This window comes from Myxocyprinus asiaticus, chromosome 38 (assembly GCF_019703515.2).
Source record: "Myxocyprinus asiaticus isolate MX2 ecotype Aquarium Trade chromosome 38, UBuf_Myxa_2, whole genome shotgun sequence".
In the NCBI taxonomy this organism is placed as follows: Eukaryota; Metazoa; Chordata; class Actinopteri; order Cypriniformes; family Catostomidae; genus Myxocyprinus; species Myxocyprinus asiaticus.
The window spans coordinates 25,879,742-25,902,341 of NC_059381.1; the positions used below are offsets into that span (position 1 = coordinate 25,879,742).

Below are 22,600 nucleotides of genomic sequence, written 5' to 3' on the forward strand. Positions count from 1 at the left end.
ATGTCTACTTATTTATTTATTGCTACATCTGGTGCCCACTAACGGCCAATCTGTGCACTGCAGTCTTTAAGCAGCAGCCTGTGCAGAAGTCCAACGTGTGAGCAATAGGGACAGTCAGTCAGTCAGCCAGCCAGGCTCGAGTTCCGATGGGTTCAACCCAGCAGAGAGGCACACAACTCATTCTGCGTTTGGACTGGGACGCCCCGATTCTTTTTAAACGAGTAGGTTTACTATCAGCCTGAAAACCTCCTATGCTGAATATACATATCTGGATTCAAGACTGCCTTCCTGCAGCTGCCTCTGCCTGATTTTAACTTGGTGAGTGGATCTTTCTTGAATTTAGGACCACAGCGGCAGCAACTGAGACAGCCGGGGAAACGTTATGCAAAGCTGCATGTAAGATACGACTTTAAACTAGATGGGTTTTGTCAAATCGAGTTAGTAGTCCTGTAGTTTGTCTAGGTTGGCACACGCCCTGGGGGTTGCCGAATTAATATAACCGAGCAGATATCAGATATGGATAGCAGGCTATGTTATATGCGTCTGTCTTTAGCATAACAGCAACCCAAAGGCTGCGTAGTGGGCTGCCTACCTAGAAAGCATTTTGGGGCATTATATGTGTGTTTGAATGGTCGTAGGCGCTTTCAAACGATGACAAAAATGCCGTCTAGGTAGGCAGCTCACAAGATCGTAAAGCAGCTCAAGGTCTCTCTCTCTCTCTCTCTCTGTGTGTGTGTCTGTCTGTATCTCTCTCTCTCTCTCTCTCTCTCTCTCTCTGTGTGTGTGTCTGTCTGTATCTCTCTCTCTCTCTCTCTCTCTCTCTGTGTGTGTCTGTCTGTATCTCTCTCTCTCTCTCTCTCTCTCTCTCTCTCTCTCTGTGTGTGTCTGTCTGTATCTCTCTCTCTCTCTCTCTCTCTCTCTCTCTGTGTGTGTGTCTGTCTGTATCTCTCTCTCTCTCTCTCTCTCTCTCTCTCTCTCTCTGTGTCTGTCTGTATCTCTCTCTCTCTCTCTCTCTCTTTCTCTGTGTCTGTCTGTATCTCTCTCTCTCTCTCTGTATCACGAGTCTCATTTACCTTCTTCACTATTTAGCTTGTTGAGCCTGCTACTACTGCCTGGACCTATTTTTGTATTATATAAGCGTCTATATACATCTGTTTTCTATAAAACATTTATAAACATAAAAGAGAACTGTAAATTGGATTTTAAATGTCGATTTTATCTGGGCATCCCATCACAACTTTGCTAGCTGTTTACGTTAGCCGCTGCGATGAATTAAACGGGTCGATTAGCTGTTAGCAAGCTAACAAACCTGAGAAGAGGGAAGTTTTGATTTTTGTTGTTGTTGTTGTTGTTGTTGTTTTTTTATTTTATTTTTTTATTTTCCCACGGGTTTTGAAATGTGATTAGTTTGCTTTCGAGAGCTGTTCGTAAAACTACTGCAGGTCAGTTACTTTTTCTTATAATAACTGCTTGAAAGATGTTGTTATTGTTATTCATGTATTTGTAACTGCATCTTAAGGTTTTTGCAACAAATGTGCATTTACATGGAAAATATTCACACGAGGAAGCTTTCAAATGCCCAAAGACCAAATACAATGTGCCTCTGGACAGTGTGGATGAGAGCAGACCGGTTATTGACCCAATTCTGAAGGTGATATTTTTCTTCAGTTTATTAAAACAGTGGAAACTAGTAACTGGCATTAAGGGATGTTCACTGTGTATGCAACATCTTAATTTCCTTCAGTAAACAGAACATCATGCCATCAGCATCCCATATGAGTCCTTATGCAAGAGAAACATCAGTTTTCCATTGCAGGTGAACAGTCTCCTGATTCTCAAGAGAAACATTTACTGTTGGCAGAAGTCTTCTGAAATTAGAGGACAGTGTGGACGGTATATATGATATCAGATCATCTAGATTTAAATGCTCATTTTCTGTCAGGCTGGTCTCAGGTTGTTTGGCCAGTTAAAAGGAATGCACTTGTTATGCCAAAGTCATCTGGTATAAGTGGATTCATGGCTTGATTTAAGCCCCTGCTGTAATAAGGAGCACATAAATACAGTATAGTGCTGATGGAGTAATTGGAGTCTCAGGGTTTCATTATTGAGATTTAGATAGATTAACCTTCATACGCCATGAAGTTCAGGCTCTCGGGTCAAAGTGATTTACACAAACCCACCGGGTAAACAAACAGTGTGCTTTACTCTCCATTTAAAATGGGAAATGAAATAAAAATTTATCTTTTTGGCTATTTGATGAGATCAAATGATATTATTTACAATGAGCAAATATTTTAGCACTTATTTTAAGCATGCTTGTTTTACCTTTGCTGTACAGTTCCAAAGAGCACAATGCTTCTTTTTAGTCAGTGCAGTGTCTTTGGAAATTATTGGCTTCAGGCACCACAAAACAGCAGTTTTGTGAGAAATCAGTGTGGCGGTTGTAGAAAACCTTTTAGTGCACACCAAAACATGTTCAGGCAGCGTGAGGCGTTCGGTTTGGCTTGTCTCAAGGATTTGGGCGAGAGGCTGTTGTTTTGCTGTTTGAAAAGCTGCATCTGGGTGGAAACTGGAAAGGTTAGAAGATTCAGCGATGAGAAATGACGGGCTTTTTGAGCCGCCTTTCTAAATAGCCAAAGATGTGAATCTCTGTGCTTAGGACCCTGGTATTTATCTCCAGTTTGAATGTGAACGAGGGAACCAGATGGAAAACGCGGGCATGAAAATAGGTGGTATGCAATCTGTGGCTCTGTGTGCAGCAAGATAAATATCAAATTTAGTTTTTCATTAAAGAAAGGAAGAAGACCTTGCCAGGAGTGCTACGAGAACCCGAGTATTACCTCGAGTCAGTAAGGGAAGATTCCTGACCGCCTCTGGTTAGCAGCTCAGAGCTGAGAAAGGTGACCTTTGAATCAGTTGGTTCAATTGGGTGGTTTTCTCAACTTCAGATACTTGAGCTGGCCAGAGAATACATCAAACATGCACACCTTAAAAATTTATCTTGCAGTACTGATATGTATTGTAGCTGATTGCCTGAAGGCTAAATGTTTAATCAAATATCACTCATGCTAGAACCAAATAATTATTGGTGCTTGCTTAGGCAAGAATCATCATTACTGTTGCTCATACTTAAGTTCAGGATTTAAACAAACCTCTTATCCTAAGTATTAAACTTTCACAAATAACTTGTCCAGCACTGTTTGTACTATGAATATGATACCACAAAAGTGGTAAAATCGAAAAAAATATTTAACCACCTCCCCAAATCCAAACATTTACCATCTCCAATGACCCCATATGTCAAGGACAACAGGTGGAAAATTACTAATAGCCTACAGATTAAGAACTGAAGACAATTATAAATGTAAAGATAATAGTAATCTAAATAAATAAGCCTAATAAATTCCCTTGTGTTCCCAAATTTGTGTTTGGTTTTGGTGATAAAGTTAATGCTGCCTAAAGAAAAGAAAATAGAACTCAATTTTAGATTCAAGGTGAAAGTGTCTTGTATTATTTTATGATTTATTCACTTTCTTCCTTGTTTCTTTAATACAAAAATATCTGTTACTGAACATGCAGAGTTGCGTTCACAATGCATGACAACCACGTGGAAATAAAGCGAACTAAACTCACAGCACCTCCTGAGATGATCGGAGATAATTTGCAGCATTCTCATAGACAACATTATTCTTGCAAACAGTTTTCTGATGAATGAAACAGAGAAAAAAAGAGTGAACTCTTTGCATATGCTTTTTTCACATGACAGGCTCGTGCTGCACGTCTGATTTGCTGTTTGTTCGGAGGCATTAACGGCTTTTCTTTTGTCTGTTCTTAAAAATATTATAAAGTGTGTTTCTTTAAGTACGTCTTTGTGACTAACAGTATTTCTTGTTATGTGTCACTGCGAGACGTCTTACAGATCGCCCGCTTGTTGCGGACAGATGAGCAAAATTACCCACGCATGAAATACATTTGGACGAGGAGCTTGCGAACTGGATTCAACCTCGTTGCTTTTTGTGGGTGGTGGGTGCTAGTTTCACAACCTGGTCTACTGTTTAATATATTTGGCAACTTCCCAGATCCATGGTTTTGCCATTTCGCGATATTGTCAATCAATGGGTGTCGCAATCAGCTTTGAGATTTTTGTAAGACATCTGCGATGTCCAATAACATTGTCCTATCGCCTTGCTCTAAGGCAAAGAAGAGGTGGTTGCTTCCGCGAAGTGCATTCAAATCATTTAACGCACACCTTGCCATGGATTATCCCACTTATACCATGTTCACTTGCCAGCATTGATAAGTTACAGCAGGGTTCCCACGTGTCCTGGAAAACCTGAAATTTTTCAATGCAGTTTTCAAGTCATGGAAAAGTAATTGAAAATGAGAAAAATACCTAAATGTCCTATAAAATAATTATTTGTCCTGGAAAAGATTTCAGTATAATATAACTTTTTGGCTGTGTTGCAAACAAGGTTTTTGTTACATGTAAAAAGCATGGTAACGATTGGGACTCTGAATAGGAGTCAAATCTTTTGTATCGCTTTGTCACTGCCGCGGCAGCACATTGTGAAACAACGTCAATGTTAACAGTCATGAACAAATTCATGAATACTTTCTCTGCTCATCTGCTGTCATCTCTGCTTTGCTCTGACTAGACAGTTTAAAGGTGCTCTCAGTAACTTTTGTCTTTGTGTCATCTTGGACTTTCACTGACACCCAGCGGCTTGGTTGCAGCATCATTTAATGTGGAATAAAACAGCTTTTATAAGGTTACTGATATGTCTGGAATCTTCTAATGTGAGTGCTCATGATTTCATATATATATTGCAAAATTACAATTCATGTCTTTAGGAGTTAAACTTTTTTAATGAGGAAAAAATTACTGAGTGCACCTTTGATATATTACAAAAGACGATTTTTTTCATTCCAACATTGCTGTTGTGTCAACCACACAAACATTTGAGTTAACCCTGTACAGCTGTCATTGATTTTTGCTGTGCAAATTTCGATTGGAAGAATAAAAATAACGGTTAACTTTATTTACGTCGTTAGATCTAGAGTTCTTCCTGTTCTAAATCAGACACAGAGATAAAGTAGGTCGATAATATCATTTTTTTTTTTTTTTTTTTGAATGAATTAAATAGAAAGCTGTACAAGTCGTTGGAAAAAACAATGGACATGAGTTTGTGTGTGTGTGTGTGTGTGTGTGTGTGTGTGTGTGTATATATATATATATACACACACACACACACACACACTCTCACAGTACTGTGCGAAACTTTTAGGCACTTGTGAAAAAAATTACATAATGAGAATGTCTTCAAAAATAATGAAATAAATAGTTTTAATTTATCACTTAATGTCATACAAAGTCCAGTAAACATAGAAAAGCTAAATCAATATTTGGTGTGACCACCTTTGCCTTTAAAACAGCACCAATTAGTTGTTGGCAGATAGGATATTCCAAGCTTATTGGAGAATTCGCAACAGTTCTTCTATCTATTTAGGATGTCTCAATTGCTTCTGTCTCTTTATGTAATCTCAGACTGACACGATGTTCAGTGGGGGGCTTTGTGGGGGTCATGACATCTGTTGCAGGGTTCCCTGATCTTCTATTCTAATCTTTTCTATTTGCAAAAGTAATGTTTGGGAGTCTAACATTTATATTTAGCTGAATTAAAGCTGAAGATATAAATAACCATCTTAAGACAAATGCGCTAAGCCTAAGACTTTTGCACAGTACTGTGTGTGTGTGTGTATGTATATATATATATATATATATATATATATATATATATATATTAGTCTGCATGTGCTGCACACTTCAAAGTTAATGCACGCTCTGCTGTCTGTCATCTGTTACATACACAGGCTGCATGTGATGCTTATGATGAGGTGTTATCCATATATGAGCTGCCAGCTTTAGGCCTACATATTCCCTTGGAATCGTGCTGCAAATTCAGACTGTATATTTAGTAGGGATGTGCACGAGTAATCGAGTTCTCGTTCTGCTACTCGAGTATTAAAAACATTTGTCTACTTAAAGATCTCAAATTAATTTTCCTTTACACATTTGTCTGTTGTGAGCAGCGCTGAATTACAGTTTTCCCTCTGAATCTCTCGCCAAATATGTCAAATTCCATGACATTCCGCTTTTTATTGTTAATTCTGGTTTTATGACTGGATTCAGCATCGTAGAAGTCATAGGGCCCTAGTAAACACTGCCTGTATTTTCTTCAAAAAAAGTACAAATCTACTGTTGATATGAAGTTGTTTGTGTGATTTGAGACCATGATTTCAAAAACCACACACATTCACTATGGTGATATGAGTGAACTACATGCAGCTTTGCTTCTTTGAAATCTTTCAAGAAGCCGTGTTTATTGGCTCTTATAAATCGGGACATTTTTACAAGCAACAATAGTGCCTGAAGCATTGCACGTCCATCACTTTCACATGCAAGTGGGAATATTCTGACTCTTTTCCCTTAGGTTAAAACCCCCTATAGTAGAGTATTGGACCCGGCCAAGACTGCAGTCTGCATAGCGTTTAATGCTCTTGTGCTCTTGCTGTGCAGTGCTATGGGTTCACCTCTCATGACTGGATAGAGCCAGAGGGTGGTCTGCCAGGAGCAATCAGGCAAATTAAGCAGGGCAGTGGGAAGCAGAGTGGGCTTTGAACTCGATTTTACTTCTGCCACACATCAATAGCTTAGTTTTCCACTCTCTCTCATTCTTTGAATAGCAATGTTTTTAATTTATGAAACATTAGGAAATTATTTAGGAAAAGAGGATTTACGTAAGCGATGAGGGAAATTGGTTTAATCTTTGTAGTTGCTGTTTACTGATGTTATTACGACAGAGCATTCAGTTTGGGCCATTAGTGATTGGGATCCTTATGTAATAGTATCACTGTTTTGGAAGAATTAGGATGAGCAAAATATTCATATCTTAAATTGCATTTTGGAGTATTTGATTTTGATTTTTTTAAATGCTGACATCTTTCATGTTGTTCCAAACTCAAATTACTTTCCTTCTGTGATGTCTTTCCCATTCTATTAGACCATGACAAGGGACTGTCAAGCTCCAAAAAGTGGTCCATATGACTTGTGTGCTATGTGTCACCTGGAGTCATATAATAGCTTATTGTGAGAAACAGACCAAAATGTAAGTGATTATTCACTGAAAATCTTGCCCTCCACCCAGGGACTGACATTAATTTTTGAAAATCGAGGTGAATTCCCCCTTACATAGCTCATATACTTACTTTGGGTGGGGGTGGGAGGGTGGTAATATTAAAACATCAGAAATTTTACAACAATTTCAGCTAAATCTTAATATATGGCAGGGCTCGACATTAAGTATTGTCATGTTGTCAAATGGTCATTCACTTGTCTAGAGAGAGAAAAAAATGGTAATGTGTTTTTAAATTGTGGTGTACATATAATTTATGCAGAAGCAATATTCTCATCAATATTCTCAATTAGTCACTCGTTACCCAGAAAGATGCGATGCAATACCAAATTAAATTTATATTGTTGTTCTTGGCAAATACCTTTAACAAATCCTTAAACAGGTTTCAATTCTATCATGATTACCCAAAAATTTCGACCAACCGCATATTCAGGGATGCAAACTACTCACCTTTCAGCTGAAGTAAACTTTTATGAAGCTAATTTGCCCAAATTTTTTGAAATGTTCTACATTTTCCTTATTAAAATAACTTAAAAAGGGTTACTTTAAGCCTAAACACTTAAAAAAAAGCTTTAAAAAAAAACAAAAAGCTTTAAATACAACAAACAAATTAACAGAAATTATACATCTGTAACACCTGCTGTCACTTTCTCACCTTTTTCACCGCTCATGAATTTGCATCCCTGCATGTTCTTCCAAGCCCATATATGAGAGAAATTCAAATGAAACACAAAAGGAGATGTTGGGCAGAATGTTAGTCCCAGTCACCATTCACTGTCATTCATTTTTCCCCATACATTGAAAGCGAATACATACATTCTGCTGAACATCTCCTTTTATGTTACATGGATGAAAGAAAGTCATACAGGTTTGCAAAACAGTAGGTAAGTTATGAAAGAATATACATTTTTGGATCAGCTATCCCTTTAAGAGTTTGTCATTTCTCAACAGATTAAAGTCAAAATAAAAATGCACTGAAAATTAATAGATGGAATCCTGAAAAAGAGGACCTTGCTGCAAAATCAGTTATGATGTTTATGAAAAATAGATAATATAGGCTATTAAAGAGAGTTAATAGGATGATATTTTAAATATGTATATTATTTATATTACATAAACCGGTACATAGGCCTATTAAAATGGACTGATTCACAATGCAGAGCAAATACCTGTATACATCAGATGGGGCATCAGAGAGATGGTAAAATGAGGTACGAGTCGAAATGATTTTCCGTGGTAATTGACAGCAGGCTGTTCCTTTAAGACAGATGCACCTTGTTGATTTTGTTGCTGTGAGTGTAAATTACAATTTGTACATTGATTTCCCTGAAAACAAACACTGCAACCCTGTTGTATTTTCAGAACATTGCTATGTTTGTTTAAGCATCACAATCAGCTTGATATAGCAACATTGGCTCAACCAGTGGCGTGAATTTGGAGCAGCATTGTCTGTTTGGGCAAACAGTGAAAGACAGTGAGTGTTCAGTCATTATTTTTTGTAATTTCCTTTGGTGACGCTAGTGATACTCAAATGACACACTTCACCTTTAAACTTTTGATAAGCAAATGTACTAGCTAATGGACTGGGAAGAAAGTGTGTGTGTGTGTATATATATATATATAAGATGTGTTTAGTATCCTTGATTTAGACATTATGTGTAGGGCTCCAGACTGCGAGCATTGAGCATTGTGGCTCAATGCTCAATGGACAGATCAGTGCAGGGATGTGCATTTACATGCGGACTGGTCTCGAGCGCTCAGCCGCGCAGATCATGATAAACAGCGCTGCGAGCGGGCTCTATGAAAGCCCGTAATATGTCAATGATTAAACTAGTTTAAAATCGTATTAAATGGCCACATTCTAAACTGCATTGAAAAGGAATAAAGGAATAATTTTATCATGAAAATCCGTACATATTTTATGAGTTGGCTGTTTCGAATGAGTTCGTTCAAATAAATTTGTACGATTTCATCACGTGCAAATGCGTGGATATCTAATGCGGAAGTAAGCGTGAGTTTCGCGCACGAGGCGTTAAGGACATGCTTATTAATATTATGCCCTTACCCAAACCACTTATCTAAACCTAACCGATCAGTAGAGTGTGTAATCATGATAGGAATCTGTTGTGTGTGACAGAAGCAAGTAATTGTCACGTATTAGATGGAAACGATGTTCAGCGGCATCATTGGCTGTGGTGAAAGTCATATGAATTCATACGAGTGCAGTCGTACGATATCATATGAATAAGAGACAAATTTAGAAAAGTCATGTGAATCCTTACGATTTTGCCATGAGAGTGTGTAGGAGAAATCTGTACCATGAACAGACAGAAATTTTAGCTAAGGCATTCAATCCACACATCACAGATATTAAAATATATTTAACATGAACTTAAATCAATATATCAATAAATCAGGGTAGTTAGGGAATACAATTTAATTTCGGGATGTGCTTTTCTTATGAAAAATGGCATAATTTGTTTTATGGTTACTGTCAATGTTATCATTGTTTTACTTTTACCTTTGGTTACTTTGATCTTATTGCAAATACCACATCCTGATGAAAAGAAACTGTGAAAGAAAACAAATTCCCACTGTCACTGCTTCAGTGACACGTTCAATAAACAGACCATTCCATCTGTTTTTATTGTAATTTTTTTCCCCAATTTGAAATTCCCAGTGCGCTCTAAGTCCTCGTGGTGGCATAGTGACTCGCCTCAATCCGGGTGGCGGAGGATGAATCTCAGTTGCATACGTGTCTGAGACCATCAATCCGCGAATCTTATCACGTGGCTTGTTGAGCACGTTACTGCGGAGGCGTAGCGCGTGTGGAGGCTTCACGCTATTCTCCGTGGCATCTACGCACAATTCACCATGCACCCCACCGAGATTGAGGACCACATTATAGCAAACACGAGGAGGTTACCCCATGTGACTCTACCCTCCCTAGCAACCGGGCCAATTTGGTTGCTTAGGAGACCTGGCTGGAGTCACTCAGCACGCCCTGGATTCTAACTCGTGACTCCAGGGATGGTACTCGGCATCTTTACTCGCAGAGCTACCCAGGCCCCCACTTTTATTGTAATTTATAATAATTTATGTGTATGAACACTGCGGTATCACGCCGCGTCTGGTTAGGAACCTGTTTAGATCTTGGTGGCACCAGTGCTACCACTCTCAAATGTTAGTCTGGAGCCCTGATGTGCTTTTCTTTTGTTTATGTGCAGAATACAGTATCCTGTTTGTTATGGGTTAAAAGCTAATTAACAGCATCAATCTGTGAGTCCTCCAAAAGCTGTTTACATCTGGGTGTACCACAGGCATTATTTTTTCTGTGCTCTTGCTCATCTTTTAGTGTGGCCTCACTCATTCAGGATACTACTCTGTCGCGTTAACGCAAGGGTCTGTGCTTTCATCCTCATGTCTGATTAATGCTCATACTTCTTATGTTTGATTAGTTCACATGAAATGCAGACACGAGTTAATTGCTCATCAGTAATTTAAGGCATCATTGTATGAAGAGTGACTCTTTGTCAAGACTCAGCCAGCAGAGATTGAAGTTTAAGCTGCTTTGAATAGCCTCTGAATTATTGCACTTTAAATTACATCCTTTATCACATCACGTTCCTTTATTTTTGGTGACGAGTGGTGACCCTATATGGTGCTGGTTTCCGTGCTTGCAAACTGCAAGTAGGGCTGGATGATATGTAAAAAATATTTTAGCAGTAATTGCCTTAAAAAATATCGCGACATCCGATTACATTGTCAACCCCCCTGCCGAGGGTCGGTGAATTTCTTTGCTTAATTGATTTTGCTTTAAAATTTTTATTAATTTATTGAAACACGAACAACACAAAAGACGTTTCTAAAATCATAGGCCACTTTAAACTAAACGAAAAAAGCAATAAAATAACAAAGTGATCAAAAAATTCGTATTTAACCACCTCCACCAAATCCAAACATTTACCATCTCCAATGACCCCATTTGTCAAGGACAACAGGTGGAAAATTACTAATAGCCTACAGATTAAGAACTGAAGACAATTATAAATGTAAAAATAATAGTAATCTAAATAAATAAGCCTAATACATTCCCTTGTGTTCCCAAATTTGTGTTTGGTTTTGGTGATAAAGTTAATGCTGCCTAAAGAAAAGAAAATAGAACTCAATTTTAGATTCAAGGTGAAAGTGTCTTGTATTATTTTATGATTTATTCACTTTCTTCCTTGTTTCTTTAATACAAAGATATCTGTTACTGAACATGCAGAGTTGCGTTCACAATGCATGCCAACCACGTGGAAATAAAGTGAACTAAACTCACAGCACCTCCTGAGATGATCGGAGATAATTTGCAGCATTCTCATAGATGACATTTTTCTTGCAAACAGTTTTCTGATGAATGAAACAGAGAAAAAAGAGTGAAAACTCTTTACATACACTTGTTCCACATGACAGGCTCGTGCTGCATGCCTCTGAACAAACAGCAAATCAGACACGAGCATTGATGGCTTTTCCTTTGTTCTTAAAAATATAATAAAGTGTGTTTGTTCAAGTACGGGTCTAACAGTACTTCTTGTCATGTGTCACTGCGAGACGTCTTACAGGTCGCCCGCTTGTTGTGGGTAGATGAGCAAAATTACCCACGCATGAAATAAATTTGTCTTTGTAAGACATCGACGATATCCGATTACATAGTGATATTGCCCAGGCCTAACTGCAAGTGCACTTTGGGCCATTGACTGAAAGTTGGTGTGCAGAAGTACATAGAAGAGGGTAACGACCACAGAAATCTGAACGCTTGACTAGCTGACCTTGAACTGCCTGTTTAGTTTCATCTGCCTGCTTGTTATCAGCCTTTCTCGGGATGTTTTGTTCATAAAACTTGTTATCTGGAATGTTCTGAAATTGCATGTCTTAAAAACATCAAAAGAAAAAAGTTGCATCATCTTGTAGGGCTCAGTTTATATTTTTACTTGCTCTGCCAACATTCAAACCATCAAAAAAATTATGCAGTTTATTTTTGTATGGATTTGTGCCAGAAATAATTTATTTTTAATTTGTATTTTTCCATTTAAATAGGCTATTATATTTTCTTAAAAAAATCTAAAACTAAGGTGGCATGTGATGCTAAACATTACTAAGCATGTTTACATGCACAGCAATATGCTGATTAGGGGTGTGCAGCGAAGCCATCTGTTCATATGACAAAATTATCTGTATCTGTCTCTGTATTCGGATAGAAAACCAGATGTGGGCGGGGCTTAAACTGGAAATGTCAAAACTAAATATAGAAAACACCCATTTTTAAATGTTGCTCTTACATTTATAAACATGCCTTGTAAATGCCTTTTCATAATAATAGCCTAATAATAATAATATATTATTATTATTATTATTATTGTAGGCTACAAATATTTAGTTAAATTATTTTATTATTTTTTACTTATCAGATGAAGCTGAATTTGTAGGCTACATTAACTGTGAAATATGTTAACTGTGGTTTCTCCTGGTATTTCTGATATTAATATCTGCTGAAACAGTATTTTCGTATAATGTATAATATTAAATTATGTAAAGGTGTTTACTTGCAGTGCAAAATACAGTAGTGGGAAAAAAATCTAAATGTTGCCTAAACCATTTATGACCATTACCCGATAGAGGTAACTGTCCAGCTGGCCATCCCTGTTGTTGAGCCCTGTCCAGTATGTGCAGCTTTACAGTTCCGGAGCCCATTTCTGCACTGAGACTGACAATGAAATTAAAGGAACTGGGAATGGTAGGCTTTTGCTACACATGTTCAAAACCATGAAGGCATTCCATTCAGCTATTGCTGCTTTTTCTGCTCTCCTTTGCACTGAGGGAGCCTGCAACATAATGCCATTTGCTACACCGCTGCGTCACAATTACCTCTATTGCTTTGCTATGTCGCTGTTATAAAAGTAATGGACACTTAGCAGAAACCAGCTGTTTTTCTGCTGCTAATCTTTTAATGGCGAAGGGAGTTGAGGTAAAGCCATTTATTTTTCCTCTGAGTCCAGGAATTATCCTTTATTTTCTTTTCATAAAATGCTCTTATCATTTAAAAGGTCCTGCAATCTTGCAATATCCATTGAACTTTAACATAATTGTGGGGGTCGGCTAATCTTTTGAGTCTAATCTGTAGTATATCACAGGGAGGATGGTCTTTCATTGGTTAAGCCAAATCCAATCAGATTCATTCAGAGATATTTTAGTCCCTACATTTAGTGATGCAACAAAATTAATTCTTGGCGGATTAATTTAGTTTTAATTTAGACTTCATTTGGAATAATTGAACGAATTCTAGGCTAAATGTTGTTATTATTAGGGGTATACCGAAACCACTTTTTCTCTGTCTACACATTTCATTATAAAATAGAGTAGACAGAGAAGAATTACTTAAAAAATGTGTAGCCTATTAAGAAAACCTTTTTTGTTAAGTAATCTAGTGGATAATGCAACAGTAATTCCAGTGAAAACACATTACTCAATTTAAATATTATTGTAATTTAATAAAATAATAATGTTATATTATACAGTAATACAATTTCAGTCGTAATGTCTCGCCTTTAAACCCCTTTGGCTTTTATTTTGGTGGAACATTCCAGAAAGAACTTTTGAGCTGCGCTAAAACAGTAGCGCTTCACGAGCCGTGTGAGCGCATGCTATGAATGTGTGTCAACAACAGTGCAGCGATCACTCATTCACTAAAGCATGCTGCGCATGCATACAACATATTTACTTACTAAATGCATCCTTGTATGTAACGGTTATGACACAAAATAACACGCGTTATCGGAGCACTGGAAAACGCTCTTTATTAGTGTGCTAATGACCAAGAGAGCGATCACTTCATTTCTGGGGATGTGGACTTTAATGTGCAACATAAACAATGCTTTTTCTCCAGTGTTTCTGTTACCGGATTTTAAAAAAGTTTCTGTTAAAAAAATAAAACAAATCCAAGATTTTTGGCTTTTTTTTTTCCTAGGGACATGGTTGGGAGGGTTACTTTTGAAATGTATTCCACTACAGATTACAGAATACATGCTGTAAAATGTAATTTGTAACGTATTCCGTTAGATTACTCAAGGTCAGTAACGTATTCTAAATACTTTGGATTACTTCTTCAGCACTGGTAGATTTTTTCACTTGTTTTGACTATAAAAACTCTGCCAGTACAGTAAGACAAAATACACATGTTAAAAATACATTCTCTGAAAAACCTAAATATCTTATGCAGTGTTGTTTCTAAAACAAGATCAATCAAACTGATCTTGTTTTAAGGATTTTTAGATATTTTTACAGGAAAACAATAAAAAAATTATCATCAAGAATACGATTTTTGCCCTAATATCAAAGGTCTTACTAGAAAAAAGAAATTATGATCGAACCTGAATTTTCTTGATAAAAAAATATGACCGTGCCTGGTAACGTGCATGTAAAATGGCTAGAAATAGCAATTTAGCTTAGCGTAAAGCTGACAATTTACACAATTTTTATTTCTATTTCTTCTGCTCCAAACTTCAAACGTACTTCTCTTTCTGCTCGTATGAATGTAACGCATCATAAGAAAGTGTTTCACTGCTGTTCAAATGCACTTTGGATCGCATCATTTATATGTATAAATGTTTTCCATCTGAAAGGACTAAATATTAAATGAAACAAATGACAATAAAATGCAAAGTAATCTCTTCAGTAATCAAAATACTTTTTGAATGTAACTGTATTCTAAATACCAATGATTTAAATTGTAACTGTAGTGGAATACAGTTACTTATATTTTGTATTTTAAATACATATTCCCATTACTTGTATTTCGTTACTCCCCAACCCTGTCTAGGGATGCAACGATATGGAATTTCTGGCCCAATACCAATAACCAATAATTCACAGCTCATTGTCGCTGATACTGATAATTGATATTTAAAATAAATTAATTTACATTTTAAATTTTGTATCTTTTAATCTGGAACTGCTAGCTAATTTCTTAAAGGCTTCTTATTTGAAAATAGGTGTCATTTAAAAGCTTGAAATTTGGACTTACTGCTATTTAAGTTTTGGCGGATGTAACGTGAACCAGAAATGTGCCTATTTACAGATGTATTCTGATTTTAATTCGATATAAATTACAATATACCTGAATAAATTGTATGGTGCCAGTTTATATGTGTTTACAGTAATCCTGATTTCTTGCTAACTGAGAGAGAATAAGGAACTTTTAACAGCTGTAATAATGTATTAAACCCAAATGAGGCTATAAACAGCATGTAATGTACATTAAACAACAAAACACACGATACAAACTAGGGATGTGCGAGACTAGTCGACTAAACGGTTCTGATGCTGCTAGTCGATGCTGGAATTACTAGTCAGTCAATATTTTTCCACATTAAACTGTTCAACATTTTAACATTTATGTTTGGTTTTATATTATTACAAAGGCTGTGCTTAAATTACTGGCATGTTAATGTTACACATTTTAAATATAATTATTAATAATACAAATATTATTAAAAAGAGGATATCTGGAGGATATGGATATAAGTTTTAATTTCACCTCAAGCTACACCTATTTCTTCCCTCTCTCACTCGCGGCGTGTACAGAAAAATGTCCTCTCGCAAGATCAGCAAAGTAGCTAAAGAAGTCACGTAGGTGATGGTGCAGGAAGCGAATTTCTGAAATGTTGAGTGCAAGTCGCTATGGATGTTTTCACATTTGAGTCTTCTCTAAATCTGTGCATGCTTGCAAGTTATTTTCCTGCCGAACTGACTTTTTAAAGTGTAGGATAATCGCCTCAGGTGAGTCAGGTCCCGTCTTTCACCAAACCATGTTGACGTAAATTTTGCTCATCAAAAATGTATGCTTTTAAGTAGCCTAGAAAAATACTATTTTAGGCTAGGTGTGACTTTATTTTTACCCTGCTGATCAAGAAGGCTCTTTGAAATGATGTGCTGACTGCTTAACTGGTTAAACTATCTTTTATCTGTGTGCATGTCATATTTAGAACAATTCATTTGGTTTATTGTACATTTCACACAGGCCTTTTTTTTTTTTTAACTGTTATTTTAACCGTAACTGTTATTGGTTAACATTTATTATATATTTTTTTTAATCCCATTTTTCTCCCAATTTGGAATGCCCAATTCCCACTACTTAGTAGGTCCTTGTGGTGGCACGGTTACTCACGTCAATCCGGGTGGCGGAAGTCTCGTTTCCTCCACTTCTGAGACAGTCAATCCACACATCTTATGTGGCTCATCGTGCATGACACCGCAGAGACTCCCAGCATGTGGAGGCTCATGCAACTCTCTGCGATCCACGCACAACTTACCACACATCCCATTGAGAGCAAGAACCACTAATCGCGACCACGAGGAGGTTACCCCATGTGACTCTACCCTCCCTAGCAACCGGGCCAATTTGGTTGCTTAGGAGACCTGGCTAGAGTCACTCAGCATGCCCTGGATTCGAACTCACGACTTCAGGGGTGGTAGTCAGCGTCAGTACTCGCTGAGCTACCCAGGCCCCCCCATTGGTTAACATTCTTAAACAAACAGCTGTCATAAAAATCATAGGCTAATGCATGTTGTGAAATATGCACAACTTTTCAGTGCATTTTTTTCTATCTCATAGATTTGGCTTATCTGTTAAATATTTTCAAGGAACGTCCCTGTGATAGAGTGTGCATCAGCCGGGTGCAGTCGCAATCTCTCCTCCTCATATCGGGACATTCGCGCAACTCATAGAAGAGGCACTGACCGCACAGAGAAATGCCAGTTTCGGAGTTTGTAGTTATCTACATGACCTGCTTCCATATTATTTTAACTTTAATAAAGCTATAACACATTAAATAGAACTGCATTAAAGATATAACGCCGGGGTGTTTCCTTTAAAGAGCTCCAGCTCTGCTAATTCCACAACGAGAGTGCTTCTGTATTTACTTATTTTGGATTTTTGTATAATTCCCCTCATACTTTGCAATCTACACCTGAAGCTGTTTGGAAAGTTTAGAGTGCATCTGGACTGTGAGCTGTGTAAATCTTCCTGTCCTCAGTCAGATGCGAGCTGCAGTGCTGCTCTCGCGTGTCATCATTAGTTTAATGTGATCTCATGTTACGTTAAATGAGATGAAATGACTATTCGACAAAGAAAATTTTTGTCGACAATTTTTTTATTGTCGACGTTGTCGATAACGTTGACTAATCGTTTCAGCCCTAGTTAGCAGGTCCCTTCATAATTAACAGCATCAGCTGAGAAATAATTGATTTCATATTTAAGTTAAATGGAAATTGCAACCAAAATATAACTAGAATCTGGAAACCTGTAACAATACCCAGGCCAGCCCTAATTTTAAGTTAATTTTGGACCCTGTGTAAATATCAGTTAGACTTTCTAAAACTACCTGAGAGCAGAAATATCTCGGGATAGACCGAACAACTTGGCACTCTTCTCATTTCAGAAATGTTATGGTGACTTTTCCAACAAGAAAACTCATACATTTAAACATGTATAATTTATTTTGTTAGTAGGCTTTTTTTTTTTAATATAATATTTAGCTTGATTCAAATAATATTTGTGTTGTGATATAAAAAGTTGTGAATTAGCACTGTGAAATATCCATCTAAAATGTTTATACTGGATATTACCCCCCCCCCCCCCACAAACCCAAATTGTTCATGGGGCCCTAAAATAGTTCTGTGCCCGGGGCCCAAAATTTAGTGCTACACCCCCGATAATGGGAATAGGTAAGATAATACAGATCGAATAGTCATCATGAGTCATAACGTTAGAAAAGTCTCAACTTGTAAAATAAAACAAGGACATTAGTTTTTAGCCATCTCACGTCGCTCTGTGAAGTATTTCAAGATTTATGCACCGTGTTAGGTTATGTTTAGGCTTGTTTTAATTGCAGTGTTGTGCTGCAAGTACCGATGTACTATTTCTCACATTTTGTTTATGTTTGAAGCAATAAGTGAAAATGATTGCCCCAAGTAACATGCATACATGTTTTTGTTACGTTTTCGTTTATTGCCTCATGAAACGTAAACAGGAAATGGGAAATGGCATGTCATTACTTAAAGCAGATGATTCCGATTAAAACCAGCCCCAAAACAACATAAGGTGCAGAGATGTTAAAATAATCCTCACAGAGGATCCATTATTGGTGTGATTAATAATATTTTTTTTTCCCTGTTTATCTGCCTATAATATATCAGTAGCAGATATATCGTGCATCCCTATTTTTTTCTTTTTCTGACAAAAACCGAAAATAGCAATTTATGCCATTTTCGGCCCAAAATTTTCCATGGCCAAAATTTCTATGCATCCATACCTACATTCATAGCAGGCAGGTTAGACGTTTTATGTATTGATGTTGCCTCATCCAAAATCAGAGCATGAGTGAGTTGTGAAGGCCACAGAAGAGCACTCGAGCTGATTAAAATCTTGGCCTCGGTTTCAAAAAACCAAATTATCTGTACTCCCACAAACAAATTATCACTCCACCCTGAACAGAATTCTCAAAATACTCGCATTCACCATTACATCACATTTATTTGGTCGGTTTTCTTGTTCTTTGTCACCTGATTCAAGGAGTTAAGGGGACTGGCTCACAGAGCACTCCTGGTCTGCGTCGACTGCCCTTGGCGCCAGCCTCGTGTCCCCTCCAGCACAGATTCCGTTCAGCATGCTGGGAAAAGTCATTTATGTCAAGGAGCATGTCAAATTGGGCCACTGCATAACAATTTGTCTTTTTCGCCAGAGCATTGCCAAATTTTGGCCTGGCCCGATCTCCCCCCTGCTCTCTTTCTCCTGGAACTTGACACCGAGCAAGCTGTCACTTCGCCTCTCCGTCAACATGCAAGTGTTTGTGTTCAGTTTACCCAAGTATCAACTTCTCGTCATCTGAGCAGGGGTACATCAGCAGCTGGGCTCTGAGACTCTCCACTTCATAAATAGGTGCCAGTGTTGCTGTGATCACACCTGGAGGTCAGATCCACAGAGTTCTCAGCACTCTGAGATAGAAGTAAACAAATCTGAATCGAGATCTACTTATCTAACTAACATGGAATGTTTTGTTTTTTTGTTACTGGTTTAAGCGCTCAGCACATTTCCTTAACGTTTCTTTATGTATTTGTTTTTAGGTATTTAATCAACAATTTTAGATGTTTAGCTCTATTTTTGTGTGTTATAGAAATCATTTTTTAATAGTATTTAATAATTGAAGCAAGGCCCATATTTCACCTCATCAATTAACTGTCATATGCAAATGTGATTTTTATTTTTATATTTAACCCATTTCTGTTATATGATATTTGGTATTGGAACCATGCTTTTTTTTGTTTTTTTGTTTTTGTTTTTTTACAGGAACACAATAAATGCAGATTCTCACAGGAAAAAAATTTATTAAAAACCAGTTATGAGCCAGTTATGAACTTTCACCTTTTGGTCAGCTTTTGAAATATAATGCAGCTTTAACTATTTTTTGTAAACATTTGTAATCGAATCTATTTTAAGATTTAGCTCCTCTCAAGATTGTACACATCCTGTTCTCTTAATGGCATTTCTTGTCACACAGATTGTATTCTAACATAATATACTTAAGGACCAGAATAAACACATTTTCCTTAAAGTCCCCGTGAAGTGCCTTGACAAGCGCAGTTCGATTTGGTGCTTTATATTTCCTACTAAAACAAGAAATGGGGTCAAGACATGTTGAACAGCTTGTCCCATTTAAAAAAAATAAAATAAATTGTCGATAGGCTTCAGTCTTTGCTTACGACATGGCTGGAGCTATAGTGCAAGTCCAATGCAGATGAATGAGAAGCAAGCGAGTAAAAGATAATATTATAATGTTTTGAATCACATTACACTTCGTATAAATAATAAACAACACTTACTCGAGCTGAACATCCCAAGAAACCCAGGCTGCACAAAAAATATAAAACTCTTGCAACTTTTCTCGTGTCCAGCTCATGCGTTGGCTCGTCCCATTCAGAAGTGATCATCCCAATGCCCTATTCCCTTAGAAGACAATTACCCTTTACTGTGAGAACTTCAGATGGCTGAAAGGTGATAACAGTCAGTCAGAACTCACTTTTTAAGCGATTCTTATTGGAAATTCTTTTTGAAAACATCCCTATTACTGCATCGATTGTGACGCCAGACTCGCTAATCAGTTGTAGGGGGAGGGTGTGTCCCCGTTCTAGAAAGCATTTGATTGGACACCGTTTCTCAACCTCTATGTGACATCATGGAAGTTCCTGAGTCTTTTTAGCTGGAAGAGAGAAACTGCAGATTTTAAATGCTTATCTTCTGAAAACTATTTTTTTTTTTTGACATTTAGAAGTACACTAGAATATATGATCTTAAAGCTAATAGAAATCAATGGGTTCAATAGAAGTCTTATATATATTATGTACTATAACAAAATTTTTGCTAAATTACATGGCTCGTTGTACGTATCGTGGCAGTGTCTTGGTGAAATACACACTAGAGGCACTACAACAACAATGATTTTTATTCAGTAAAATGGCAGATTATCGGTTCATAAACAGTTACTTTTCACCCTGTTCCTCACACAATGCTATGTCATATGACTTTTGCAAAAATGCTGCAGCAGTCACAGAATTTATGTATTCAGGCTTTAGTTCCGTTGTGCACCATTCATAAATTTATAAATGGGGGTCGAAAACTTTAGCAGTCATTTACTGAAACCTTAGTACTGTGCAGCTATCAAATATTTTTTGCTTACCAGCATTTCTTGATGAAATTGCTTAACCCCACTTCCATGTCTGAGAAGTATTAACTTTTCCATAAGTTCCTTTTAAATTGTGCCATCTGGTCAAAATTTTTTTCACCCACTCCAACAAGCTTGCAGATTGAGTTCATTTGGACAGATCAGACAAGATTCTTGTAAACAAGCCTGTGCTGGGTTAAATTTGTCTTAAGAAGGCCTGCTCATTTCCTAACAGATGGACAGCATTTGGAATGAAAAACAACTGCTCTTGCTCTGAATTTTTATAAGCTGCTGGAGTCTCGTAAAATGGCTATGACTGTTGTCCGAAATTTTTACAGACAGTCTTATCTTGTTCTTATTTCCATCAGAGGAGTAGAACCCTACAATTTCAAGTTAATCCAATTTTAGTGTGTCTTAATGGTTTGACTCTTTTAGCTGAATGCAGTTAAATTAATCTTTGATCTCCAACATTTTGAGTAGTGTAACAATTTAGGTGTGTTGGCATCTGTTTTCTCTCTTTGATCTGGCCACACTTTTCTTTGGCACGGCTCCAGCAAGACTTTGCTTCTTTGGCTGCAACAGTGATGCTTGGAGGCCAGAGTGCCTTTTGTTTCAAGCCTATAAACAGCAACACAGAAAGAGGAATAAAGAATCAAATGCATTGAGCCAAGAAAGCTGCGGTGATTCAAACACACCTGCCTGTTTGCAGGATCTCAACTCAGTTCAGTTGTGAAATTGCCATGGAGCCATGAATGCTTTAATCTGTGTGTGTGATGCTGTAATCCAGTAGGCGTGAACTGTGCAGTTCGGTGCCACTGCAAGTGGCCTCTGCTGACAACATCGGTATTGCCTCATCATTTGTAATCTCCACTTAATCCACCTAAACAAAATCTCAGCTGTGTTTGAAATACAAAGTGATGAATGAAGCTCATTCAAGAGAGTCATGCCAATAACAAGGTATAATAACATTAGTCATGTTTGCTAAAGCACGCCAAAATATTATTATTGGTCATACTAGGGTTGTCACAATACTGAAATTTCAGTAGTCGGTACAAATACAAATAAAATTTCACAATTTTTCATACCAATTTCGATACCACAAATTTTTTTTTTTTTTTTTACCACACTCCATTAGCCTATTTAACAAAGTTAAATGTATCAGTGCACATAATAAGTAAAACAATTGCATGTTTCCTTGGTGTTTCTCAATTAAGTATACATTGCTTGAAGTTTTTTTTTTTTTTTTAAGTAGGACCCTATAATTTTTATTATTATTAAAGTAAATATTACAAAATAATATAAAGTAGACATATATTTACATCACTATTTCTTAAAATTCTCACATTAAGCTTTTATTTTAAATCGAGCTTCTATCTTTATGTGAAGTCTTTTACATTTTTGGTGTTTTTGATGGTAGTTTCACACCTCTGGATAAGACATTGGTTATATTGCCCAGTGTGATTATTAAACTGTAAAGTGCTGCAATATATTTATATAATTAAATAATCTGCAGGCACTGTGTGCTTGACAGTGAATGTGTGCTCTCTTCTGTCATCTACTACAACAACAACAGCGCGAAATGCTCATAAAATTTGGTGTTTTCAGCATTTGAATGGCTTCACATATTCGGTAAAATGGGTGAAAAAACCC

At 37.0% G+C, this 22,600-nt stretch overlaps 1 protein-coding gene across 8 annotated transcripts in view; it reads left to right on the plus strand.

Annotated features, from left to right (window-relative positions):
• The first annotated feature begins 117 nt into the window (after positions 1 to 117).
• ndst1b (N-deacetylase/N-sulfotransferase (heparan glucosaminyl) 1b) overlaps positions 118 to 22,600 on the plus strand; it is a 117,799-nt gene continuing 95,316 nt past the window's right edge. For 5 of the 8 annotated variants that reach the window (XM_051678414.1, XM_051678418.1, XM_051678419.1 and 2 more), the window contains exon 1: positions 118 to 318. The gene's annotated coding sequence lies outside the window, so the exon portion shown is untranslated. Of the gene's footprint in view, positions 319 to 375; positions 397 to 1,090; positions 1,443 to 22,600 lie in introns of those variants that run through there. The other 3 variants (XM_051678420.1, XM_051678412.1, XM_051678415.1) reach the window with 2 other exon arrangements.